Genomic DNA, 25,969 nt, shown 5'->3' with positions numbered 1-25,969 from the left:
CTGGCTTTGAGCCATTGTACCCCTTGAATTTTCCAGGTCCACTCAAACAGCATGAACACCAAACCGAGAATGTACGCTGCTTACCCAACCCCACAAGAGCCAGTCCTCCTTAGCCAAGAGTGTACATATGGGCAGTTCACGGGGCTCCGCAGACAGCAGCAGGCCCAATTCTGGGAAGAACGAGTGCCTTTCAGTCAAATGCTCCCTGGGCCACGGTGCGGGCTTTACGGGTCACCTCCACAGTTGAGATCTTTGGCACTCTCTCCCTTTCTAGAGGATAAAGCCCAAGTTCACCACCGGAAGTAACCAGATCATCTTAGTGGAATGTCCATGGTATCCTTGTGTCTAAGGAGTATTTGGATTCTGAGCACACGGTTGGGTCTTGCACAGCTAGTATAAGGATTACAGTACTTCTGTGACCTGCAGCACTAAAGAATTTCATGTGTGAGAGTACTCACAAAATGCAAACTGAGGAATTGCGTGTTCTGAGTTTGACAATTTGGTGAGTGTCTGTAGTAAGTGTAAACAAGTAACCAGAAGTCTCAATTTACTCCAAGATGGAGTTTTTGAAAGTCCCATTCCTGGAACCTCACACTTGGCCCCCAAGATCCCCGGGGATTATCCTGGGGCCATTCCCTGAAACATCAGATCCTATAGCTGGCCTCACAGCCACATCTCACCGGAAATATGGTGGGAGCTGGCCAAATGTGGGTGATCTAGCAAAGGCCTGAGAGCAGAAAGCGGGGAGCCAGGTAGGACGCATCCCACACCACAGAGGCTTTGGGATCTGGGCCGAAGGTGCCACTCTCCTCTCTGCCATAGTTTCCATGCCTATAAACAGTGATGATGCCTGCCACCAACTTGTCCCTAAAGGAGAGTGAATTAATTAATGTTTATTGAGCACTTGGAGTTCTTTGGAGAAAGGCCTTTATAAATATAAGGCATGATTAAAGGGTATCAGCTTGCTCACTCCCAGAGGAAGTACTTAATGGGATCAGGCCCGAATATCTTGATGACTGAGTTTTGGTCTTTAGTGAAATACGTGCAGGGCTCCCTTCATCCAACTCTGCTACCCATGTGTGTGTTTATTTTGCTGTTTTTCCATCCCCGTATCACCACAGCAGGCGTCCACCAATTGTTGCCCTCCTACAACACACACGCCCAGCCTGCTCTCCCTTACTGCCAAACCTGCTGGCTTTTTCTCATTCCTCAGTTTCCTTTCTGGAACATGATGCTGGTCACTGTCTTTACCTTTCCTTTGGAAGTTTCATGCCTTTCTCAACACCAACAGGCCCAACCTGAAGTCGTTGCCAATCTCGGAACAATTCCCTACCCTTTGCTGGGCGTGGTGGAGCACATCTGTAATCCCAGGAGGTAGAGGTAAGAGGATCACTATAAGTTTGAGGCAAGCATGGGTTACATAGCAAGACCTGACAGGTTTGTCCCCAAAAAACCAACAAACAAAGATTGCCTGCCCGGCTGTGCTTTTTCTCCTCTTCGTTCTCACGGGGCCTAGTCTGCAGGTCTCCTCCATTGCCAGCTGCTCAGAACAGACCTTTACTGACCCTGCCTCCCTGGCCCCTTTAAGAACTTATCTCGAGGAGGAGTGACCTGTGATGTCCCTGCACTGCCCCCAAGCCCTCTCTGTGCCACCTTTGACCTCTGGCCGTCCTGTTCCCAAACCTGCCGGAGTCTTCTGTTCCTTTCCTGTGGACTACCCAGCTGTGGCCGCCATGCGATCTGCTTTCTTGTTCATCCGCCCTTCTGCCCACCTCTCAGGTGCAGCTTTACTCTCCCTCCCGGAAAGCTGTCTGAACTGACCGAGAATCAATCAACAGGTGCCCTAGAAAAGGATCCAGGTAGTGGGCCTGCTGGTGCAAGCCAGTAGCCCCTGCACTCTGGGAAGCTGAGGCAGAAGGATCCCAAGTTTGAGCCCAGACTTGACCCTGGGTTTAATCTTCAGTACCAGGAAAAAAAAGCACCATGACAGATATCCCCAACAGACACAAGAACACTCAAGCGGATAGACACACACTGACCCATGCCAAGGTATACAGACAGACAGACAGACAGACTCACATATGCAAATACACACCTTCATGTGGACATACACCAACACAGATACTCAGCAGAGACAAAGACATACGTGCTCACTTAGACATTATAGACACATGGAGAGGCCCATGTATGAGTATCCAGACATGCACAAAGACATACAGGCAGACAGACTCACAAAGCTACAAAGACAACCATACGCAGAGATATACACTGTCCTATAGACAGACAGAGGGACTCAGATAGATGCACATAATCGTGTACACATGGAAACACACCCTGACGTGCTCAGAGGCACACACACACAGATATGCACAAAGATATCAGGACAAGTCCATGTACAGCAGAGAAGCACAGAGGTATATCCAGAAGCACACAGACACATACACTCCTATATGCAGACACACTGACACACACAGAAGCATGCACACACAGGGATGATGGTCACACACACACACTCCTCTTCACTGCTCTGCCAGTACCCTAACGGGCCAAACTGACCTCCCTCGCCCTTTCTGAATAGCCGCGTCTCTCTACTTCTGCCTTTTTCTGTTCCATTAGTGTTAGTTAGGGTTCTCCAGACTAGGACAACGTATGTGGATGGAAGGATGGATGGGTGGATGGATGGGCAGATTTTGAGGAAGTGGTTGGCAAGTCTGAAATCTGCAGGGCAGACCAGCCGGCTGGTCGGGGAGGGGTAACGTAGCCAGAGCCAAAGGCAATGTGGAGGTTGAGATCCCGCTTTCTGGTGGGACCACAGTCTGTTCTCTTAAAGCCTTCACTACCATATTACGGAGGGTAATCTGACTTACTCAAAGTCTACTGATTATACGTTAATCTCAGCTAGAAACACCTTCACAGCTATATCTAGACAAGTGTTTGACCAAGAATCTGGGTACCGTGGGCTAGCCAAGCTGATGCGTAAAGCCACCCATCACACCACTGGTTTGTCTTGTGGTGCTTGTACAAATCTCCTACACTAGTCCTCTTACCACAGCGCTCTTTTTTTTTTTTTTTGTTTTTCTCCGGTACCAGGAACCGAACTCACGACCTTGCGCTTGCCAGGCAGGCGCTTTTGCCGCTGAGCTAAATCCCCAGCCCCCACAGCGCTCTTACCACAGTCCTCTTACTCTCTGTTCAACCTAGTGAACCATCCTAAAGGCTGAGCCCTCCTAGGAGTTGAGGATACAAGTATCAGAAGCCACTCTCACGTGTTCCTCACCTCCAAGCTTCCTGAGGTCCTCCGGAGAGGACATCCACAGTGGAAGCGACTGTTTCTTGAACTTTGCTTCAGCCCCTGCCTGCCCACTGGGGTCTCCAGAGGGAAGAGGACCCCGTAGGTACTGTCGCTAATCCCACAGTACCTACAGAGAGCCTTACACAGAGCGGGCTCTCAGTCATTTACGAATCTTTTTTATTGATCCCTGTTACAAATTTACCTGAAATATGATGGGTTTTTAGGACTTCCCTTGTAAAATCAGGAACTGCACTACCAAAATCTGTTTCCACTTTCATTTTTAAGATACAGATGTGAAGAGCTATTTTCATAATCAGGAAGAGTATTTATACCCCAGAACACTGACAGTAGTCTCTAAGGATGGGGATGTGGGTGGCTTCTATTTTATACTTTTTTGTGTTTTCCAAATTATCCTCTGTGACCATGTGTTACTTTTAGAACCATAAAATTTGGTACATGTTTTTTCCTTTCATCTTTTCATGTGTGCGCCTGAGGAGGCTTGGGGCTCTGTTCTCAGCTCTTTCTTGGGGCCCTCACCGTACCTCTTGGCTTCTCTTTGAAAGCAAGGTGACCTGGGACTTCCTTGTAAACGTCTGCGAGGTCATAAAAGGTAAAGTTAACTGCAAACGGTTGTTCTGTTTTAATGGCATCCAAGTGCCAGGTAACATGGAGCTTTTAATGAATGCATTTAGAGAGTTAATGATGATGGTAGTCCTCAGGCCGTTTCAGGAAGGAGCAGGAGCTGGGCACACACGTCTCCCTTTGGCCGCTTCTGCGGTCTATCCGGCCCTGCTGGCCCGTCCTGAGCCGCCTGCAGCATGCTGTCAGGTTGTGTCTATGCCAGACAAACACCCCGCCACGGTGGAAGCGACTGTTCCTTGAACTTTGCTTCAGCCCCCGCCTGCCTGCTGGGGTCTCCAGAGGGAAGCATTCACCTCTAGCCCAGATGAAATGAAGCTTCAGAAAAACCGCAGTGGAGGCCGCAGCGGCCTCAGGCCCTGAACTTTGTATTTCTTAGAGTGCCAGCATCCCTCGCTGCTGAGTGTCATGTAACTCCCAAAAATGCAAAGAGGAAACCAACGAGCCAGAAGAACGCAGACATCTTGTGGCGGGAGAGTCCGTCTAGAAAGTCGCCTTTCACCGTGCGGCCAGGTGTGCGCGAGCAGCTGCCGGCCTGTGGGAAGGCGGGTGATCTCAGAACGAGGAGGCCGGAATTTCAAGAACCTCACCCTGCACAAGGCCAAGTTTGTGAAATCTCCCTAGGTCTGGAAAGGATCCTACACAAACTGGTGGGGTTTCCAGCCTGATATTCGATAAGTGCAAATGGACTGAAAATATTCTGGAGCGTTTTCGGTTTTGTACAATTACCCTTGGCCGCTGAGGCCCGTCTCTCCTCCAGCCAGGCGGGGCCCGTGTTTGTCTCTGAGCAGTACAGCACACCTCCCTGTCGTGCCGCGTTCCCACAGGCGCTGGTCTCCCGCAGCCTCCCACGCCCCGTCTTTCGACAGCCGTAACTACAGAACCCGCCCTGGCAGCCACACAGCGGTCCTCAGCCACACACCTCTTTTCCCTCTGTGTCACCCCATGCCAGGGCTGGAAGGAGTCTGAGCGCTCAGGGGTCCGACCGCCTCTTGTGCACACCGTGGACCCCTCCGGCTCCACCTCCCTGAGGCCTGGTCTTCCGTGCCTTTGTGTTCCCAGAGCTGGCGTACGGTGGGGCGCCACGAGCAAGTGCAGGCGCGTGGGTGAGTGCATGAGTGAACTGACTCCTTTGCTGTCACCTTTCCCTCGAGCGTGACCCTGTGCATGAGCCACATTTCACTCTGTCCTCTCAGCTTTTTGTAAAACGAGCTTACCTGTGCCGAACAGAGCAGTCACAGGGGCTCCTCCGGCACCCGCACACTGCGGGCGGGGCGGCGGGCACAGACCCTCGCTCAGCCACGAGAGGAGCAAGGCAGCCGGGGCTTAGTAACAGCAGCCCGGGTCCCAGCTTCTTCAAGCTGCCATAACGCAGCACCACAGGCGCGATGAAGTTTGACTTAAAAACAGAAACGTATTCTCTCCAATGTGTCTCCCCCGCTTCTACAAGGACAGAAGTGACATTAGATTAAGGGCCAACCTGCTCTAGTATCTTAACCTCAGTCTATCCTCAAAGACACTATTTCCAAATGAGGTCATATTCTGAGGGTCTGCGAAAGACGCGAAGTTTGGGGGGAAGACTGTCCAACACACTGCAACCTTCCTGCCCCCTGCAAGGTTTTTTTTTTTGTTTGTTTTTGGTTTGTTTTTTTGGTTTTTCTCCTGTACCGGGAACCGAACTCATGACCTTGCGCTTGCCAGGCAGGCGCTTTGCCGCTGAGCTAAATCCCCAGCACCCCCCCCCTGCAAGGTTTTGTCTTGTCTCCACCTCCCCCTAACTCTCCACCCTTTCCTTTAGTCCTGGGCAGGGGCTTCTGGGATGCAGCTTCATTTGCCCAGTGGCCTAGGAGCGGGCTGCCTGTGCCAGTTTCCCCTCTGTGGACGCAGACACTCCAGGGACCTGTGAGCCCTGAGGTCTGAACTCTTACGTCCACGCACCCTGCCCAAGCTGCACTTTGGAATCACCCCAGCAGCTTTTCAGACACTGAGCCCTGACCACTTTCCCAGGAAGTCTGATGCGCTTAGTCAAGGCAGGACCTTGGCATGGGCTTTTTTTTTTTTTTTTTTTTAAGAATGAAAACAATTGTATTAGCTGCTGTGAAAACAGCTCTCTCTTTGGGAAAGGGAGTGCAGCCACCTGGCATGCACCAGGAACGTGGGTTTCTACAGCCCATGGTTTGGCAGCCCCAATCCCCGTTAGGAAAAGCTACACCAGGCTTCTCAGCAGGCCTGGCTCAGGGAGGGGCCTTCAGCAATACCTTCCCAAATCTCCTAAGTTCCCAGAAGGCAGAAAAGAACAAAGATATTCTTTAGGAGACCTGAGGTTTCCTATTTTACCTTTAAAATGTAAATTTTGCATCTCCTTCTATTATGTAGACAACTTGTTTCACGATGTTAAAAAAAAAAATCATGGTTCTTTCTTTCTCCTCCGAAGCAAGTGTTGAAATGAGGCTCCAGAAAGATAAACTATGTCTAAACTGTGGCTTCGTACATCCCACTGGGTCCCCCTGAGCTCCTGACTTTGGAAAAGCCCAGCCACAGAGAATTAGAAGGAGTGACCGCTGATCTGTCTTGGAAGGAATCACATTTTAGAGAGGAAACCTGGGCCCAGAGAGGGTAAGTTGCTCACTTAGCATCACACAGTGCGTTGCTGGCTGGGTAGGAACTACGCCTCAGGACACACCCTTTCCACTGTGTTCAGGCGGAGTGGGCAGGTCTCCGTTCTGCCCAACTCTAGAGCTGTCAAGGAGGCTCCAGGGAAGAGGACCTGTGAGGCAGCTCTGTGGAAATTATGGAGTCCTACGCAGGGACAAGGAGCTGTTGTTGTAAGTCCGGCCTGATACTACTAAGCAGCTACTGTGCTCCTAGCAAGAGTGACCTCCTGGGTCATGCCAGGAAGACTGCTGTGGCCCCTGCCCAGGGACTCCCGCATCCCAGGCACAGGGGCTTGAGGCCTGCAGCATGCGGGGTACTCTCCAGCAGCACAAGCTTTTCTCTCCCCCGCCCAGCGCAGACAGGAGCAGCCCCACCAACAGCGTGCTTGCCTCAGTCCCGTAAACACCTTCTCACAGAGAGTCATGGGAAAATGGGGCAAACAACAGCAAGCCCCACATCTCCTTTCTCCCTTAAGAAGGCCACAGAGACCTCCCCCACGATCCTCCTCCAGAGGAAGTCGCAGCCGTCCTGCCTCTGACCCTCCCTCGCTGTCTCAGGCCCGAGGGAGGCTCCTCAGCCTTCTGCTCTCCTCTGTTTACACTGGGAGACGAGCTTCTGCTGAGCTTAAGTGCAGTTCTGGCCCTTTTGTTTGTTTTTAAGTCAAGTTACAACTTCGCTCCTGGATTTATTACAAATTCCATTTATCTTCCGCTGCCCGGGGTCTCTGCAGAGAACCTTTCAAGCTTCCCTCCCCCCTGAGGACAACTATCAAGGGGCACAGGGACAGCAGGGAGGCACAGACTGAGGGCCCGAGGCTGGGGAGGAAGGCACAGCAGCACAGGGGGATGGGCTGCAGACACTGCAGGAGGACCGGCCCGGGGAGGCTGGCTGCCTCCTGCCCTTCCACGCGCCTTAATAGGAAAGGAGGAGAGAAGAGGTAGGCTGAAAAGTGAAGAAAGCCCAGGCCTTCGGGGAGGAGCAAAGAGAGGAGGCTTTGGAAGAAAGGCGCCCGTGGCAGTTGCCAGCAGGGAGTGGTCGTGAGGCCTAACATGCCGAGAGGTCTGGAGGGGATACCTCTGCAGGGCTGGCCTGACAAGGGCTCTGGTCTCTGGGTGGGCAAATGCCCACAGAGGAACGCTCAGGCCTGCAGGGCACCAGCGCAGCTCAGAGAGCTCCCGTCCTTCTCAGAGGCCTCCCTGAGCCTCTCCAGAACCCACGGTGTCCACAAACTGCTGATGAAGAGCAAACGGCTGAACTGGAGCTCACAGGGAGAGAAAGAGACTCAAACTGAGCCGTGCAAATCAGGAGCAGGAACTCCAACTGCACTGTTGCCCTGTCCTCCCAAGACAGGAAGTTCCGATGGCTGGTCCTCACTCGCACGCGTTCCCTGGCTCAGCAGCACGCAGGAGCCCCTCCGGGATTTAGAGGGACCGGGCAGCAACTTAGAGGGCCCGGGGGCTGCGGAAGAGCAACTACTGGGCTCTCGGGGCCTAAAGACGTGACCTCAGAAGGGGGTCCGAACCCTGCCTGGCCCCAGAAGCTGCTGTGATACTGGGGGTCTGCAGAGTCCCCAGCAGGCTTCAGGGAGTGCGGCAGCCGCCGAAGGGTCACCTTTCATGTTCTGCCCTCAGCATTACAGTCCCAGGGTGTAAAACTCAGGCCTCGGGGTCTCAGCCCAGGAACTCCAAAACTGGGGCTAAGGAATCTGGACAGAGCAAGCTGCTCAACCCTGGGGCATCCTGGCTCCACCTGTCTAGAGAGAAGGCGGGCTTTCCACAGCAGCCTCCCTGGCAAGAGCCTGGCCCCCATCCCTGTCCTGCTGGGGTCCCTCATTCTTCCTAAGTCACCCGTCAGCTCGGCCCCTCTCCAGCCCTCTCCCCTGCCTCAGAGCCTGGCCTGCAGGCCTCCCGTCTGTCCAGCCGCCACTTTGAGTTCGCGTCACTTCTCAGCCTGGCTTCCTCCAAATTCCCATGGTGTCCCTTATACCTCCACGTCTTCCACACTGGCGTCCCCTCTCTGCCCACAGCTTCCAGCCCTCGCCCTTCCTGCCTCCGCTTCCCCCTGAGTCTCTTGGCTCCACCTCTCCCCATGACCCCTTAGGAGCTTTCCTGGGCCCCCTTGACACCTTGCACCCCTGACCCGCCCAGGCCAGCCACTCCTTCCCTCTGCACCTGCAGCTGCGGGCCCTGCCAACACCAGCTGCAGACACAGCCACCCAGCGGTCCCAGCTGTCCCTCTGGCCCTGAGGCCTTCACTCTCCATGGGCCTCCCCACCTCAATGAGCCTCCACCTTCTATCCACAGAACCTCTAACGCTGCTTACTGAGGGGGTCCAGCCTCTCCAATTCACCCTTTCCCGCTTCCTCTTGTCCACCTCATGGTTCATATCCCCACCTCGCTCAATAGAGAGCAGCAGATGTCCCACTTTGCAAATGAATAATTTACCCCTTGGAGAATGGCAGCAACGCCTATCTCTTTTGTCCCACATTGCTACCCATCCTCCTTCCTGGATCAGAAACTGTGCAGTAGCAGGAGCCCCAGTGCTGTGAACCTGTGTCCACATTTGAGAGGCAGTGCCCCAAAGCGCAGCTATCTCTTCCTTAGGCTCAGATAGCTTTCCCTAGCCCTTTCTCTTGGATACCACCCTTTTGTTCCCCTACTCTATAGTACTCATGGCACCCTGCGCTCCTGTTTCTACTTCCTGGCCTCAGGACCTGGCCCTTCCTCGCAAGGAGCCACCCCACTGTCAGCCCCTCACAGCTGCTGGGCCTCCCATCCAGCACCTGAACCCCGCCCTCGGATTCTCCTGGTTCCTTCCCGCCAGGCTTCTCTTTTCTCTCTGTCCAATTGCTCTTTCTCTGCTTCTCCGCAACCTCCTCTCCCCACATTCCTTCTGTATCTCATCCCTGAGCCCCAAATCTCTCGCAGCGGAGACCCCACGTTTCTGCCTGCCTGCTGGCGGCCATCTCTCCACAGACACCCCGTAGTTTCCGCACAAAATGAACTGGCCATCCCTGCTAGCTCCACCTCCCTTTTCAAGCTGTCTCTACGTCTGTTCCCTGGAAGTTGTCTACCTCTCCTGTCTCTCCTTGCACGTCTGATCTGCTTCTGGAACCCAAAAGAATCCTCTTCTGCGCTGTTTTTGAGATCTCTCCCCACCTCCAGGATGTTATCAAAATGTGAGCCGTTCCTGTTGTCTCTCGCCGGGACATTTTCTGCGAGCCTCTCCTGTAGTCCACCTGTCCTCTAACACAGAGCCCAGCAAACTGACCTCTTTCCCTTGCAGAATCCCACATGCATGCCCTCCCCAGCCAGCGACAGGGACTTGCCTGCCCTGCCTGCCCAGTCCTTACTGCTGCCAGGGTCACCCAGCAGCTGTTGCTGAGGACCTACTATGCAGTATGTACCTGCGCCCCAATCATAGCCACCTCCTTCTGCTCACAGAGCCTACCAACCTGCACTCACCCAGCTTTCCAGTCCCTTTTTGGATTCACTTTTCTTAATCTGGCAGGGATACCCTCTTTTTTGTTCTCATGTCCTCCTCCATTCTGCCTTAGAATACTGTTTTTTTTCCTATTACAACTGCATCTGCACTGTGTGTGTGTGTGTGTGTGTGTGTGTGTGTGTGTGTGATCTCCTTGTTTGTACAGCCCTGCAAGCCAAGGAATAGTTCTTACTCAATATTGTATCATATGCATAGTTAGTAAATTGCTTGCCTTTGAACCAGATCTGATTCCCACATTTCACAGGTGATAAAACCGCGGCCAGAGTTGGGCCCAGGTCAGAAGAGGAGTCAGCAGCAGAACCACATCATAGCCCTGGTCTCCTGATTCCTGACTGTACTCAGGAAAATAAGGAGCCCCAAGCTTAGCTGCCCGGAGTCTGACTGCATGTGCCCTCCATGGGTATATCAGCTACTCTTCTACTCTTCCTCCTGCAGACTGGGTAGACCACAGCCAGAACCGAGAGACCTTGGATGAGTATCCAGGGCTCACCTAAACTCACCCAAGGTCTTACCTGTCTAGATTGCCACCTCCAGGGCTACATTCAGTATCTGACAGCGAAAGCATATAATCGAGTTTTCCAAATCTCTAGGGCAATAGCTTTCTTTCTTCCTTCAGCCGTGGAGGTCACTACCTTATAAAGCCTGTAGTGGAAATCTGTCTTTTCTGTTCTCATGGTTTTCCTCCTATGCCTTCAGCCCTGGATGCCCACACTATATATCGTGTCCTCCAGCAGGATTTCCTGCAAAGTGGAAGAGCTCCTCCTGCCCTCCTTGCAGAATCGTCTTTTAGTGTAGAAGATTTCTGAAGCGTGTTAATCCTTGTAGTTCCTGGCAGGAAAGAAAAACCTATCAACAAATGAAAGTGTTTTGTAGAAGTTGAGCAGGGCACCAGCTGTCTGTTGGGCTGTCCACACTGGTAGCCAGCCGGGCGTGCTCGTATGGGAATCTAGAGAAAGCAAAGATTTATCGCTTGGGAAAGACTTACAGATCCCTGCGTCTGGGTACACACAGTATAGGCTGTGCTTAGCCTGCCAGGTTTGACCTGGGACATCCAGAGCCTATTAGAGCCGCCTCTGTTTGGGGGCCTTCTTGCTTCCAATCCAGCTGCGGCCTTGCCCCCAATCCAGTGAAAGATTTTTAATAAGAAGAAACTGGTTCGTTCACTTTCACGAAAGCTGGTGGAAGGGTTATGTACAAGACCCAAATCCTTGCTGTGAATCTGAAAGAACTGACTAAGGAAGTAACATTGTCATCCCAACCCATGGCGGTGGTGATGACATTAATTGCTACGAGGACGTTTAGGACAGGCGCCATGTCGCACTCTATGCAACTGAGAGCAGAAAACCAGCCATTGCTCTCCAGGAGCCTGCGCTCTCCGTCAAGGGTGAGCTGGAGCAGGCTGCCCTGGGAAAGGCAGTCACAGCTGAGTGCATTCGTTTGCGTGGGAAGGCCAGCTGTCTCGTAGGGCCCAGGAGACAGACTGATGAGGGGAGAATTCCTGTGTTTGGGATTGGGCTTGAGAAGTCTCCTGTTTGTAACACTCAGAAGAGCAGAAAGAATTTCCAGCTGTTGGTGTGGTGCAGCGAGCCCTCCTGACTCTGTCTGGGGCTGTTTTTGCACTGCAGACTCTCCCGTCCTCCTGGGCTAGCACGACAGACACCCGGTCCCAGGGACTAGCTCCGGATCCACAGGACCCTTTACCTTACCGAAAACAAACCACAATGTTGTATGATTCCATGTGTATAAGGAGCCCAGAGGTCAAATTCATAGAGCCAGGAAGTAGAATGTTGGTTGCTAGGGCTGAGGTGGGGAGAGGACAGTGGTTCATGGTTACAGAGTTTTTGTTTCACAAGATAAAAAAGTTCTGGAGACAGAGAGATGTGGTTGCAGATCAGTATGGATGAACTGAATACTACAGAATTGTACACTTAAAATGGGTGGAATAATAACGTGTCTGTTATGTATATTTTACCATTATAAGAAAGAAAGAAAGAGAGAGAGAGAGAGAGAGAGAGAGAGAGAGAGAGAGAGAGAGAGAAAGAAAGAAAAGAAAAGAAAAGAAAGAAAAAGAACAAAAGAAAGAAAGAAAAAGAGAGACAGAGAGAAAAAGAAAGAATACATTCTGTAATCTTTGGAGGGAGTTAGCCTCACATTAAGCATTTATCGCTTATCAATACTGGGGCACAAAATCTTTTTTATCAGATCCTTATTTTCTTAAATGAGTTGTAATTCACATACCATAAAATGTATCATTTTAAAGTATACAGTTCAGTGCCTTTTAGTATTATAGGGACAAAGAAAAAACTTCCCCCTTTGTCCTCTGAAAGGCCACTGGAATGAACTGACAACAGATAGATTAACAGGAGAAAAAGGCACACAAATTTATTGAACATGTATAGAGGCAAATCACAGGAGTGTGAGTACCCACCAACCCAGCAAGGTTTAGATGCTGTCTGCCTGTCTTCCTAGGCCAGAGGGAGGTGGAGAAATGTAAACAATTGCAATGGCTGTTGAGGGGATGAGTGGGTCAAGAGAACAGTTGATCAATGATCTCTTTAGAAGAATGAATGGACCTGGGGGCTGGGGATTTAGCTCAGTGACAAAGCGCCTGCCTGGCAAGCACAAGGTCGTGAGTTCGGTTCCTGGTACCGGAGAAAAACCAAAAAAAAAAAAAAAGAATGAATGGACCTGGGAAATAGGTAGGTGACAGCTTATGACAAGTCTGCCTAGGTGCAGATGTTCCTCAGTTTTCCTTCTCACACCGTGAGTTTGGGGAGTGGACCAAAGGCAATTGTTTTCCTCTTTGGCGGGTCTGGTTTTTGGAAAGATAGGGAATACCAGTCAAGACTTTTTGCATCAGCTGCTTTCCAAGGGCCTTGTCTGAAAATATCAGCACACCAGGGTGCCACATTTGGAGGCGGAACTCTCTAGGCTCCTTAAGTATATTCACAAGGCAGCACAACCAGCACCACTATTTCATTTAAGGATATTTTCATTACCCCAGAAAGAAATCTATTTGCAGTCACTCCCCACTCCTCCGCCCCTGGCACCCGCTGCTCCACAGTCTATCTATACAGATCTGCTTATTTGACATTTCATACAAATGGGATTGTACAGGATGTGATATTTTGTTCTGAATTCCTTCAATTTGCATAGCATTTTCAGGTTCATCCGTGCTTTAGCACGTATCAGAATTCGTGATACATAGCTGATAACATTCCCTGGGTCAGATACACCACATTTTGTTTACCTAGCCATCATAGGTGCATAGTTGGGTTGTTTCCCATTTTGACTGATGCGATTCCACTAAGAACATTAATGCATAGTGTGTGTACCTGTGGTTTCCATACTTGGTCTAGGAGTGGAATTGTGGATCATACGGTAACTCTCTGCTTCATTTTATGAGGAACCACTAAACTTTTCCAAGTTTAAACATTTCAACTAGAAATATATGAGGGTTCCAAATGTTCCTTCATTCTCAGAACACTTGCTATTGTCTTTCCCTTATTATTATACCCATCCCAAGGGTATCTCATTGTGATTTTGACTTGTTAGTGACTACAAATATGCATCTTTTGAAGGCTGAGGGGGCAGGATTTAGAGATTGAGCTCAGGGCCTTGCATATGCCAGGCAAGCACTCCACCACCAAACTACATCCTCGGCCCTATTTGTGTAACTCCTTTAGAGAAATGGCCGTTCAAATCCTTCACTCATTTTTAAAAATTCAGTTGTCTATCTTTTTATTGTTGCATTATAAGTTATTTACACATTCTGCATGTAAGTCCTTTATCATACGTGTGATTTGCAAACATTTTTCCCATTCCGTAGGTATTTTCACTTTATTGATTGTAGCCTTGCTGTCCAGATTTACAACCACGTCTCTTCTAAGAGTTTTACATTTTTAGCTGTTAAGTTTTCAGCTATAATGATCCATTTGGGGGGTTTTCTCTTCTGGTACTGAGGATTGAACACAGCACTTTCACACTGAGCTATATCCCCAGCCCTTAATTTGTTTGTTTTAATCTTTATTTTGAGACAGGGTCTCGCTAAGTTGGCTAAATTGGCCAGGCTGGGCACAAACTTGCAACCCTCCTGTCTCAGCCTCCTTGCTTGCTGGGATCACAAGTGTGTGCCACCATGCCCAGCTGATTTCACTTTCATTTTTTCCTGGTATGAGATGCAGGTCCAGTTTCATTCTTTTATAAGCTGATTTCTGTAAGTCCTAATATCACTTGTTGAAAAGACTATTTTATCCCCATTAATTATCTTGGTAACTATGTTAAAAAAAAAATAAAACTATCTTTTTCTAACATAAGAATTTAAAACTTTAAATTCTGAAAGAAGCCAGACACAAAAGACCACATATGTTGAATTCCCCTTACATGAAATGTCCAGAATAGACAAATCCATTGAGAGAGAATATAGACTGATGGTCTCCAGGGAATGGACAGAAGTAGGCACTACAGTTAATAGATATTTTTTTTTGGAGGTGATGGAAATGTTCTGGAATTAGTGGCGATTACTGCACCATATGGTAAATATAACAAACAACACTGAATTTCACACTCAAAAATGATGTCTTCATTTCTTTTTTAAATTTTCATTCATTTCAAATAATTTTAAATTATCCTCACATTTTCTTCTTTGACCCATGGATTGTTTAAAATATAATGTTTAACTTCCAAATATTTGAGTATTTTCCAAACATCTTTTTGGTTTTTAGTTCTAACTTAATTATTTTGCGATGAGATTTCAAGTTTTTAAAATATGTCTTAGTTATTTTTTATGGTCCACATTATAATCGAATTTGGTGGTGTTCCTTTGGAACTTGAATAGAAATAGATGTTCTACTATTGTTGGGTGGAGTGTTCCATAAATGTCAGTTAGGTTACTCAGATTGGTGGTGTTATTCAAATTTTCTATATTTTTACTGATTTACTGCCTAACTTTTCTATCAGTTCTCAAGAAAGAATGATGTAATTGTAGATTTGTTTATTTCATCTTTAAGTTTTGCCAATTTTTGTTTTATGTATTATAAATTCTGTTAATGGATGCACATGTTTAGGATTGTTATATATATATTTTTTTTTATTTATTATTTTTTTAAATTTTTAGTGCTGAGGACAGAACCCAGGGCCTCACACTTGTTAGACAAGCGCTCTGCCACTGAGCTAAATCCCCAGCCCCCTGGATGGTATATCTTCTTAAAATTTTCTTCTTATAATAATGAATTGCCCTTTTTTTAAAAAAATCTCCGGTGATGTGACTTGCTCTCAGGTCTTCTTTTTGTATAATTATGTCTTAGTTATTTTCTCATTTTGGGGCACTATACCCAACACCCACAATTTAAAGGAAGGGTTTGTTTTGGGTCAGTTTGTGGAGGTTTCAGTCCATAGTCAGCTGGTTCTGAGGCGGCATGGCACAGGGGCCTGGCAGAGGAGAGACAGCTCCAGGCTGGACAGTGGGCAGCAGAGAGGGGGTGAAGGGGAGACATAAACCCTCACAGGCCATACCCACAGTGACCCACCTCTTCCCACCGGGCTTCACCTCCCAACCTCACACCCAGCTATAAACCCAGCTATAAATCAGTGGGCTAATCCAGTGATGAGTATCACACACCCATGATCCAGTCACCTCCCCGGAGCCCATCTATGAGCGCGTGAGGCTTTGGGGGACATCCAGATACAAACTGTAACAAATTAGTATCCCCGCTCCAGCTTTCTTGTAAGTATGGCACGGCATATCTTTTTCTTCTTCTTTTACTTTTGAACTGTTTGTGTTTTTATCTTTCAAAAGGATTTCTCTCTTTATAAGTAAATGTATTGTATGTGTTTGGATTAGGTGTATCTTACCATTTGTTTTCTATCTATCCAGTCTGTTCTTTGTTACTTTTTGCATCTTTCCCTGCCTTCTTTTGGGTTGAAGATTCTTGTTTTAATCATACCTAGAATACTGACTTTTGGCCTACATGCATGAGCCACGATCCACAAATTTAGTGAATGTTTAAATTTTTTAAACTTATTACAGTAAAAAGCACATTGTCGTTAATCCCTCCTCAAAATCCTTCCCTCTCTTCGAACACACATACCCCTTCATTCTTGCCACTTTCTGAAATAGGTCCGGAAGTTCTCTTTTGTGAGAACCTTTAGTTGTGGTGTCATGGCTGCCTCCATGTCCTGAACTGATTCAAAACATTTATCTTTCATGACCATTTTGACTTTGAAAAAGAGACGTTGCAAGGTTTCAAATATGATGAATAAAGCAGATGAGAACATTTTTTCTTCATCACAATGTTTTTCTAAGCCTGTTGTTCTGTTGGATGGCAGTTAGCACTAGCATTCACTGTATTTTTGACCACACATCATAAAGAAAAACTCACAAAAGGGGACTTTCAGGACTGCTTCAGAAAGTGGAAAGAACAATAATATATGTGTGTTCTAAGCAAGTGCGGGGAATTAACACAATGTGTCTTTTACTGTAAAAATTTTTCAATTTAAACATTCACCAGTTATTTTATCACACCTTGTGCCCTTGTCCTTTGTGCTATAATTATAAATTTTACTTCTCCACATGTTATGAACTCTACAGTACTTTGTTATTATTTTTGCTTTAATATTTTAAAGAGTTTTTTTAAGCTAGCCATGGTGGCCCCTGCCTGGAATCCCAGCATTCAGGTGGCTGAGGCTGAAGGATCACCACAAGTTTGAGGCCAGCCTGGGCTACATAGCAAGACCTTGTCTCAAAAAAAAAAAAAAAATTTTTTTTAAATGAAAAAAAGCCTTTAGTATTTACCCTCATATTTACTCTTTCTGGCGCTCTTCATTCTTTTATGTAAATTCAAATATTATTTTTCTTCTGCCGAAAGAACTTCCTTTAACATTTCTTGTGAAACAAGTCAGCTTGCGGTAGACCCTCTAGAATTTTACTTGTCTCAAAAAAATCTTTATCGTGCCTTTACTTTTAAAGTATATTTTCACTACATACAGAATTCTAGGTTGATCCTTCTTTTATTTTAATACATTAAAGACTTCATCACACTGTCTTCTGGTTTGTGTAGTTCTAATCAGAAGTAGATGTTTCTTATACTGTCTAAAGCACTTTAAGTTGTATCTACTTTTCAGGCTGCTTTTGAAATCTTGTCTTATCACTAATTTTAATACTTTGATAATGACGTACCTTAAAATGGTTTTAGTTTGATTGACATTCATTGTGTTTTTTTGATCACTAGTATTTACAGTTTGTTTTTTATATCGAGTTTGGAAAAGTTTTGGCCATGATTTTGTCAAGAATTTGCTCACCTTCCTTCTGAATATTATACCATTTGGTGTTGCCCACCATGTAACTGAGCTTGTTCGTTTCTTTCTTTTTATTTTCTTAAGTCAGTTCCCCCTCTGGGCTTCATTTTGAAGAGTTTCTCTTACTATATTTTTTTCTTTCTCTTTTTTTCTCCTATAGTGTCCGATTTGCTTTAAATTCCAGCCGCTGACTTCGGATGTGGCATTCTTTCGTCACTGCAAGTTCTATTTGGTTTTTATTTTATATCTTCCCATTCGCGTTTTTCCCTAAATTCCTGAGCATATTTTTGCATACTTAGAACAGCTATTAATATGCCTTTCTGCTCCCTTAGTTAACTCTTGTCACTTTTGGGTATGTCCCTATTAACTGACGTTTCTTTTGGGTCACATTTTGCCCCTGCCCGTTGACTCCAGTAGTTTTTTTTATTGGGTGCTCATTATTTTGAAGGTTACATTGTTGACTATTTGTGAGTTTTTATCTTCTTTTAAAGAGCATTGAGTTTTAAGTCAAGCGTGCTGGCACATGCCCATAGTTTCCCCACTTGGGAGGCTGAGGCAGGAGGATTGGAAGTTGAAGGCTGACCTGGGTTGCGTGGGAAATTCAAGGCCAACCTGGACTAATTCATGAGATCCTGTCTCAAAAACCAAAAAAAGAGAAAAAAAGAAAGAAAAGTGTTAAGTATTTATCTGATAGGCCATTGGTTACTTATAGATAAGATAATTCCTTATAGATAAGATTATTCCTTTACTCCAGTGGTTTACACTGTCAGAAAGAGCCTAAAGTTTCTCTCTTTTTTCTGATCCATATGCTCTTTATAGTCTCATGTGAGCTTTCTAGATTGTTCAGTTCATACCTACTGGCCGCTCTTTCCCCAGCCTGAGGAAGCTTCACTCTGTGTGTGTGCTTTAGGATTAAGCAATCATTCAATGGGCACTCATGGAGCCTTTTCTTTTTTTTTTTTTGGTGCCAGGAATCGAACTCATGACCTCATGCTTGCCAGGCAGGTGCTGTGCTGCTGAGCTATATCCGGGGCCTGGAGCCTTTTCTACACAGCCTTTTCTTTTCTAGAATCTTGACCCGTAGCTCCCATCTAAAATCTTTCTGACATTTATTTCTGTCTTTCAAATCAGCATGATCCCCATGCTCTGCTTGACTTCCTTTCCTGTTGGGAAGTCCAGAACGCATCTCCAATCAGAAACTGGGGTGATCAGAGGGCTCGCTTCATTTGTTTCCTTTATCTGAGAGATTGCAGTCCTGCCTGTTGTGCAATATCTGAGGCCATCAGTACACTCTGTTGCTCCCTCTTCCAGTTGTTTACAATGAGAGGATAAATCTGGATCCTGTTGCTTTGCCGTGGCCAGCCGCAGGAATCTTCAGCCTCGGTTTTGATAGTGGGCAAGAGAAGGCAGGCCCACAAACTGAGCGCTGGTGGCCTGGTTGGGAGGCGGAGCGGAGGGCCTCAGAGTCTGGGGAAGTAGCAGAAGTACTAGCACCTGCAAGGCACACAGGGACAGGTATTCCAATGGAGGAAGAAGCAAAAGGCTGGAGGGTTGGTGGTTTTTTTTTTTTTTTTGGTTTTTTGGGTTTTTTGGTCTTTTTGAGACAGAGTCTCCCTATGCAGTTCAGGCTGGCCTTGAGCTCACTTTGTAGCCCAGGCTGGTCTCGAACTCGCAAGGATCCTCCTGCTTCAGCCTCCTGAGTGCTGGGATTACAGGCGTGCGCCACCATGCCCGGCTGGCTGGAGGTTATTAAAAACAAATCTCAAACTGGTAGAAGAGCTCTGTGGTACAGTACACCGAGTTTGATCCCCAGCACTGACAAAAATAAAAATAAACAAATCTCATCTGTACTTCTGGGCGGGTATTTTCCATCTGCTTCCCCAGACCTGCTTACCACCCATGACCCCGTCCTGTGCCCCGGAAGACTGAGCTGTCTGTGTTGCATTAATGGGGTACCTTGGACCTCTGGTTTCTAGTTGGGCTCAGGCAAGGCAAGGTATGCACAGGAAACCAGAAAGCAGAAGGACTGTTTATGTCTCTAGCTCTTTCCTTGCTAAGTCATGACCTTTCAGACTTAGGAATGACAATGTCTCCCGTATAAAACTTAAAGAACTGCATCTTCCTCTCTGAGCTCCCCTAAACCCTGCTTTATTCAGGTCTCTTCTGTCTAAATCCTTCCTCCAGAGCTTAGCAACAAAATACAACTGAGGGGAGGCTAAAAGGGCAGGAGACAAGAAGAAACCTTTTGGGCCTGGGATGTAGCTCAGCGGCACAGCACCTGCCTGGCAAGCATAAGCTCGTGAGTTCGATTCCCAGTAGCCCCTCAAAAAAGAAATTCCTCATATACAGGCAACTACCACTTGGGGATCATCGTCGAGGTCACGTGCACACAAGCAGTGAATATTTTAGCCTTGGTCAGTAAGGCTCAACACACAAGGAATTCTTTTCCCACCTGATGTGTGCTCCTTGGAGAAGATCTATTTTTAACTGTTTATTTATTTATTGGGTTTTGCGGGGGGTTTTTTTGGTTTTTTGGTTTTTTTGGTACCAGGAATCGAATGCAGGGCCTCGCGCTTGCCAGGCAGGTGCTGTGCCACTGAGCTACATCCCCAGCCACCCCATTCATGCATTTTTGAGGTGAGGTCTTGCTATGTTTTCCAGACTGGCCTCAGATTCCTGGATTCAAGTGATCTTCCAGCCTCAGTTTCCCAAGAAGCTGAGGCTTCAGGCAGTGTCACTAGGCCTGGCTATTATTTTTTATTTTTTAATTAGAAACATCGACTGACAACACGAGTAAAGTAAGAACTTTAAATAACAAAAGAGTGAAAAGTCGTGAGTGTTTCAGAATTAGTCTTATTAAAGTCTAGTCTTGAGGCGAGAAAGCAAGATGGTCAACGCTAAGCAGCACTATCACCTCCCCAGGCGGGAGCAGATTTAGCAGTGGAAGCCAGAGAGATGGTGGGAGGAATCCACAAAGGGAGGCACCAAAGGGTTCATGACAGCCTCCCCTGAAAGACACATAAAGACCATAAAGACAGACGCGAAGCGCTCAGGCACGCAGGGAAAAAGAAGGTGAGACGGTCTCCACCCTCGGGTGAAAACCCGTTAAACTGCCCACCTTCCCGGGAGGGTTACTTCTGCATGGCGCACCGTGGTGTCTTCCCCTCAATCAAAGCAGCCCCTTGGAGGCTTCTGGCGAGGCAAGCTGTTCACCCTCCAGGGTTGATGGTTTTTCCTAGAAGCTCACTTGACCCACGCCCTCTGCCTTTCCCACAGCAAGACTCAGTGCCGAGCCGCCAGGATCCCCTTCCTGGGTCCTCCCTGCGCTCTCCCTCCACCTCCCAACTCCTCCTGAGATTCTAAGCTGATGCTTTTCCGGCAGTCAGACCTCCTTGCCTTCCTCTTGTGTAAGCTTGAACACAGTATCGCCTCCTTTTTGGAGGAAAGGCCAGTGTTTCCTTGCTATTGTTGACATTAAGGCAACCCAGACTTACCTAAGCACACATCCACACGGGTGCTTGCACTGAGTCCACCAGGAGTCCAGGGATTTCCCCAGTGAGTCAATGCGTCCCTGAGATGGGGGGACCTAAGACGGGCACCCCATCTCCAGCCTCTGCTTGACCCCCTTCTGACCCGTCTCACCATGGGGAGCCATTGTGACCTGACACTGTCTCCCTCTGGTTTCTTATGAGGACCTTTAGGGAAAGAGGAGGCCTGCTCGCCTCTGAGCGGGCTGCTCACGTTATTAGTTCAAGACTTGAGGGTGCAGCCCTTTGACCCCTAACCTTTACCCTGACTCCTATGAACTAGTCCCTAAGAGTCTTCTCTGGGGAAAAGCCTGTACTTAACATTTTTTACTGAAGGGCTAGCAGAGACGTTCCCCCCAGTGATTTGTGATTGTTGAGTAATCAATACTCCAAACCCCTAAGTAGGAGTGACTGAAAGATTTAAGGCTCTTGAACTCCTCCTATTCTCAAAGGAATCTACAGCTTATTTTCCCTATCCCCCCAACCATGTTTCAGGTCCTCGCCTGTCTGTACACAGACTGAATGTACTTGGATGAGATTTGGAAGAAGTAGACACAGGCCTTGCAGGTCAACAGGGGTGGTTCTGGAGGGTTTTTTGTTTTGTTTGTTTGCAGTATTGGGGGTTGAGCCCAGGGCCTTTGCACTGAGCTACCACTCGTTTTCTTTTTCTTTTCTTTTTTTGTTTTTTTTTTTTGAGACAAGGTCTTGGTAAGTTTCCCTGGCTGGGATTCAACTTGCAATCCTCCCGCCTCAGCCTCCCGCAGTGCTGGGATTACAGGCGTGCACCACGACACCCAACTCTGGAGTTTCTTAAGGAAGAAATGGAGATGGAGAGCTGGCAGGTAAGGGGGGTTGGGGATTATTTCTCAAACTGTTTACTATGTAAACACTCTGTGTTTTGCTCAGATTGTGCATTTATTTAGGATTACTTTAGGAGATTGGAGGGGAGGGCGAAACAAGGCCCTCCCAAACCATCAACTTTGCAGTTGGCCGCCCCTGCCTGAAATGGTTAAACCCCCTCATTAGATTCTCTCATGGTTCACTTTCTTGTTTTTAATCTTCCCCGTTTTACTCATTCAGTTCCTGGCAGACGCTGCCCCATTGTTCCGTCTCTCAGGTCGTTTATGCCTCCATCCACTCATGCGCCCGCCCGTCCCTTCAAGATGGTAGCCCCGTCTCAAGGGGAACCCAGAGCCCCTTGCCAGCGAGAACGGCTTTCACGCAGGCCTGCTGGGTCATCCCACTTCGCCTTCATGTCCCAAAGTGCTGCCTGAGGCTGCCGACGGTGTCACTGTCCTTCTCCACAATCACCTGTCTTCTCTCTCAGTTCTCTCTCATTCCTTTCTCTTAGGTTCCTGTTCTTTTTTCTCTCCGTTCCCCTTCACTTCCTGCGGGACAGGCTTATGCAGAGTAGCTGCCATGTACAGCTTGCGGCCATTCAGAACTAAAGAGGGCAGCTGAACCCAATCCCAGAAGAACCAACAGCTCTTCATTCCTGGAGCACACACCTCCTCCTGGGGCAGAGCTCAGATGACCTCCTTTCTCCACACCGGCCACCGGGACCTGGGTTAAGGCCTCACCGGGACCCTAAGGACATCAAACCTGCAACCCTCTGCTGGTTATAGTTCATCCTACGAGAGAAACAAATAAGGTCCCCAAACAGAAAAAACAAGCTGTCCTCCAGTGGCTATTAGAAACAGAGTGGAGAGCCAGAAGTTATTGGCCCAGCACAAACAAAATCATGTTGTCAGCAACCAGGGCCCAAGCTACTCCCCTCCCCACTGGTGACATGGGTTCCGTGCACTGTGACAACGCGTGTAACTGGACCCAGAGCTCTGAAATGTAAGAGATCAGCCACGCAGCTACCACACTGCTCCCTGTTCGCACATCACCTCCGTCTCTGGCAGACCTGCTCACGGTCCCATGGGACGGGGTGAAGGATGGTCAGCATCAGGCCTACAGAGGGCTCCTTGTTGCACCTTTCTTTCTTTCTTGAATTAGAATCAGGCCAGGAGCCTGAGCACCAGGAGTGGTTGCGCAAGCTTGCCTCGCCTGGTTACGCCTGTGCTCCACTTACCCTCAACCCCACCAGCCTGGAATCTCTGGCATTAGGCTAAGGGAACTTGGTAATCATCTTGTCCCAGCCTTCTCAGGGGCAGAAGAATCTCCTCATGGAACTTGACCCTCCACAGGAGCCAGATTTCCTAACACGAGGACATCCCTGGAAGGACAGCCATTCTAACTTCCAGTCCACTTGGGCAACAAAGTGATTCTACCTACACATCATTTGCAGTCACAGTGAGCCAGTGAACTGGGTGTTGGTTCCCTGCTTAACACAGACATGGTACGGTCCCTCTCCTCCTGAAGGTGAGCCCCTGGGCTTAGACAGAGTAAATTCAATAAAGTGGATGCAGTTTCCCAAAAGGTAGTATGTGCAGGGAGCCCCAAGTCTGTGAGTGAGTGGTTGGGGGAGGCCTTTTGGAGAAAAAGATATTCCAACTGAAGCAAGAGGGCCTTTTTGTCATTTGCAACTTTACCCAGAGCCCAGCCCAGGGTTGACACACGTAGATACTCAGGTAAGTTTGTGAATGAATGAATGAATGAATGAATGAATGAATGAACAACTATCTCTACACTAGCTGATAACCTTTGATTACTTACAGGCTTTGACGGTGGGTCTAGTAATGTATCTCTTTACAAAATACCTAACTAAAATGGACACCATGATTCCTCCTGAAGTTTAAGTATACTGTAGACTTGCTGTGTGCTGTTCCTTTTGTTTTAGAGGTGCTTAAGCTGGGTCACAGTTAGGGAAGATGATCCGGCAAGAAGTCCTCTAGACATAACACCCCGACCCACAAGACCATACCGCAAAGAGCTTGTAAATGGACCCATCGAAGCAGGGATGCCAAACCCAGACAGGTGATTGGATTTAGATCTGAAATCAGAGACACATTAAAACCCTCTGTGCCCAGCCGAACCACAAGCCAAAGCTCCAGAGCAAATGAGAGGAGCATAGCACCGTGGACCTCCCCTGTCTTTCTCAGGAGAGGGCGACAGGTTCTTGGAAATTCACATAAAGCATCCAAATGAACAAATCCAGGTTTCTGGGCAAGATTATGCATGACTGGCCAGCTGCTCTACCACCAGGAGCCTGAACTTCAGGAAGTGAGCTTTCTTGCCCTGCTGTACAGTGTCCCCAAACTCTCCCAGACCTCAATGCATGCCCACCTAAGGTGTCACACTTGGGCCTCCAAGAACCTATTATGCGCAGTGAGAAGGATCCTCCTCCTCTTCTCTGTCTAACAAGCACCTTTCCAAAATGAGAAACCGGAGCTAGTAACTGGGTAGAGACACACCATTTACCGTTGTGCAGGCTGGTCACCGCACAAAGCCAACTCACCTGGTAAACCAATGAGTGAGCAAACAGCCTGCGCTGTGAGCCAAGCTGTGCCCAGGTGTGGCTCTATCAACAGAGAGGCAGTGCCCTTTAAAGGTCTGTACGTAGGTACCATATGGGGTAGTAGTGACCCTGGGTGGAGAGCCCAAAGAATTACATCTGGGGAGGCAAAAAAACAACCCCACATCATTCCCTTGCTACCACCTAAACCTTCTAACCAGGTGTGCTGCACTGATCAGATATGCTAATAAGGCAGACTTCTTAGAAGGTAATAGAATATGATGGATAAACCAGTCAGACCAGTAGGGCTTAATGCCTTATTTTTCTGTGTCCTGAGTCTGGATGACAGTGGAAATCCAACTACTGAGATGTGCTGAGGAAAGATCCAATGTCTTGTCTCTGTTAAACTACTTTAAGGAAAGTAAAGATTTACTTTGACCCTTCTGTGTTGGAAACACCGGGGGTTTGGAGTCCTGCCCAGACCCAGCGCCAGAGTGTCGCTTACCTTGAGCCTATTGGTCAGGAAGTGGGCCCCTGAAAGATGAGGTAAAGTGGACATTTTCTGGAGAAAATGACCCTCCCTGAAGAGGCCCTGGCATCGCAGCGGAGAATACGTTCTGTCCCTGAACGAGTAGCTCTCAATGCTATCTGAGTGGCGCCATGACGTGGGTGTGATTCTACCCCATGCTGATGGCTCAGAGGAAAGTGCTGTGGTCCTCGGAGCAGACGGCTGATGTTAGGGATAGTGAGCACAGGCAATGCAGACCTAAACGCGGGGCAGCTTCCTCTCAGAAACGCACACCCAGCATATCCCTGGGCGTCGCCACTTCTGCCCACACCTCCTTAAGTTTGAGAAGGAGCTATGGCTCTGGGGAGGTCAAAGGGATGGGAACAGCGAGCGCCTGCACATCACGATCTCCTGACACTGCTGGGGACTCCACGGACCAAGGTCCGGAATGGGGTCAAGATGAAATGGAAATGCTTCCTGGGACCCCTAGCCTCATTCCCTGCCCTCCTAGGCCCAGGTCCTCTCTGCCTTCTGCTCCAGCCAAGTACCCATGACTGGCCAGAGGGAAGCCCAAGCTTCAGAAGAAGGAGCTGAGGCTCTGGGCTGTGTGAACCCCGAGCGTGAAGGAGCAGCCCTCGGTGGGGACACAGCACGCTGGCCCGGAAGATCAGACTGGGTTTGATGGCTCCTATCCATCTCCTCGGGAAATAGGACTTTCAGAACTGCTTCAGAAAGTGGCAGGAACGGTGGGATAAGAGTGTTCAGAGCAAGGGGAGGGATTTTAAGGGCAGTTAATGGCAATGTGTCTTTTACCGTAATTCATGTGTTATTGTTGTTCCTTTGTTACTGGTAAGAAGACAGAGGGCAGGGGAGTTTAAGTAACTTGTCTAGGGTCACAAAGCCAGTAAGTGGTGGAGCTAGGACTCAAACCCAGGTTCTGCGGTTCTGGTGCCCACACTCCTTCCCACCTTGTAATATGGGGATTTCTAGGTCTCTAGTGATGTCAGGAGGTAACATCTGAAGTAATGTGGGAGGAAGACTGTAGCTCCCCCACCCTACTGTCACCACCTGCCCTATAGTGAGGTATGTATCAGATTCCAAGTGTTTTACCTAAGAGCAAGGAGTGAGCCTCTGTCCCGACTGCGTCC

At 48.2% G+C, this 25,969-nt stretch overlaps 1 protein-coding gene across 8 annotated transcripts in view; it reads left to right on the top strand.

Moving 5' to 3' along the window:
- The window catches only part of Rad51b (RAD51 paralog B), a 701,675-nt gene extending 679,093 nt beyond the window's left edge, over positions 1 to 22,582 (top strand). The window contains exons 12-18 of one of the 8 annotated variants that reach the window (XR_001236787.1): positions 4,884 to 5,037; positions 6,366 to 6,547; positions 6,633 to 6,756; positions 10,335 to 10,490; positions 21,409 to 21,480; positions 21,616 to 21,755; positions 22,265 to 22,582. The gene's annotated coding sequence lies outside the window, so the exon portion shown is untranslated. The remainder of the gene's footprint in view (positions 1 to 4,883; positions 5,038 to 6,365; positions 6,548 to 6,632; positions 6,757 to 10,334; positions 10,491 to 21,408; positions 21,481 to 21,615; positions 21,756 to 22,264) is intronic. The other 7 variants (XR_001236785.1, XR_001236789.1, XR_001236784.1 and 4 more) reach the window with 7 other exon arrangements.
- Positions 22,583 to 25,969: the final 3,387 nt, after the last annotated feature.

This window comes from Chinchilla lanigera, unplaced genomic scaffold (assembly GCF_000276665.1).
Source record: "Chinchilla lanigera isolate Chin_1 unplaced genomic scaffold, ChiLan1.0 scaffold00065, whole genome shotgun sequence".
Taxonomy (NCBI): Eukaryota; Metazoa; Chordata; class Mammalia; order Rodentia; family Chinchillidae; genus Chinchilla; species Chinchilla lanigera.
Note: the sequence above shows the minus strand (reverse complement) of the source record. Positions and strands in the feature narration are given on the sequence as shown.